The following is a 1,696-nucleotide window of genomic DNA, read 5'->3' as shown; positions in this document are numbered from 1 at the left end:
GAAACCCCATCTTTAAAAAAAAAAAAAAAAAAAAAAAAGGAAAAAAGATTTGGAGGAATAAAACCTGATGGTTCGGGATCTGAAAGGAACAGCTGCCTGGCTGTCCTTCTTCCCCTTCCCCATCCTCTAATGATTGGAACTCAGGTTCTCCTTGCTTTTGCAGCTTCCTGACTTGGCATTGAGTCAGTGGAGATTTTGGCAAGGGGTATTTCTGGCTCTGGAAACCAAAATTGTGTGAGATGAGTGGATTGAGGAAATTCGGAGTCTTCTGGAACTTCAACTGAGTGGCCCTTGAAGGGTTAGGGAAGGGCATCCAAGAAGGTCAAAAGTCATAAGCAAAACTCAGTGAGAATGTGAGCCAAACTCTTAGAGGAGCAAGGGGCATGCCGTAAGGGAGGCATTTAGGATGAATGCCACAGCCCAAGGCATCACAAGGGATTCCTTTGTGAGGCAGCATGATCTGTTGGGTTTCACTGGCAAGAGGGAGAAGGATGTCATGGGGACAAGGGCCAGGCTGGGTGTTCAGGCCTGCAGGCAGGAGGGCAGTACCCAGGAGCTGGTCAGGGTGGTAAAAGGTACTTGGTGCTACTCTGCAGACCAGTGAATGGGAAGCCATGGGTTCCAAAAGCCAAATGGACCTGGGTTTGAATTTCACCTGCAACACCTACTGTCTGTATGGGCAAGCTGCTTAACTCCTCTGAGTTTAGTTTGCTCAGTAAAAATGGGAATAATAGTGCCTACTTTATAGAGTTGTGATTAAATGAGGTAGAGTAAGTGTTCAGTTAATAGTAGCTGTGGCTATTGTAGTTATTGTTTTAAAATTTTTTTTGCCACATGTTCTAATATTTATTTATTTTAAAAAGTTTTTTAGAGATGGGGTCTCACTCTGTCACCTAGGCTGGAGTGCTGTGGCACGATCAGCCTGTCACCCAGGCTGGAATCTCACTGCAGGCTCCAACTCCTGGGCTTAGGCAATCCTTCCGCTTCAGTCTCCCAAGAAATTTGGAACTACAGGTGCACAATGCCTGGCTATTGTAGTTATTGTTTTATTCTATCTCATGATACAATGCCAGTGGCACCTCCCAGAAAGTGTTGTGTGGCCTGCTAGAGAGATGGGGGCAGGGGCTTTTTTTTTTTTTTTCGAGATGGAGTTTTGCTCTTGTTGCCTAGGCTGGAGTGCAATGGTGCCATCTTGGCTCACTGCAGCCTCCACCTCCTAGGTTCAAGCGATTCTCCTGCCTCAGCCTCCCGAGTAGGTAGGATTACAGGCACCTGCCACCACGCCTGGCTAATTTTTGTATTTTTAGTAGAGATGGAGTTTCACTATGTTGGTAGGGCTGGTCTCAAACTCCTGACCTCAGGTGATCCACCTGCCTCAGCTTCCCAAAGTGCTGGGACTACAGGTGTTAGCTACCAGTCCCAGATAAGATCTGAAGTTTATTTTGCTATACAACTCCCTTTTTTTGCATTTTACTTGCTTCCAAAATAAGAAAGGCAAGTTTTCTTGTTTCCATGATGATGGAATGCAGGTAACTCCTTTATGGAGTTTGAGCTCACCTCCAACAGTGAAGATTAGTTTTTTTTTTTTTTTTTTTTTTTCTTGGTAGAGAGCAGTCTTCAGACTGAGAGCCGTCCCTAGGTAAGTAGCTGAATTGAGATTTTGTCTTGGCTAAAGTTAACAATCAGCTGCTCTTAA

Source organism: Cebus imitator, unplaced genomic scaffold (assembly GCF_001604975.1).
Source record: "Cebus imitator isolate Cc_AM_T3 unplaced genomic scaffold, Cebus_imitator-1.0 Scaffold129, whole genome shotgun sequence".
In the NCBI taxonomy this organism is placed as follows: Eukaryota; Metazoa; Chordata; class Mammalia; order Primates; family Cebidae; genus Cebus; species Cebus imitator.
This window is presented reverse-complemented; position numbering follows the sequence as displayed.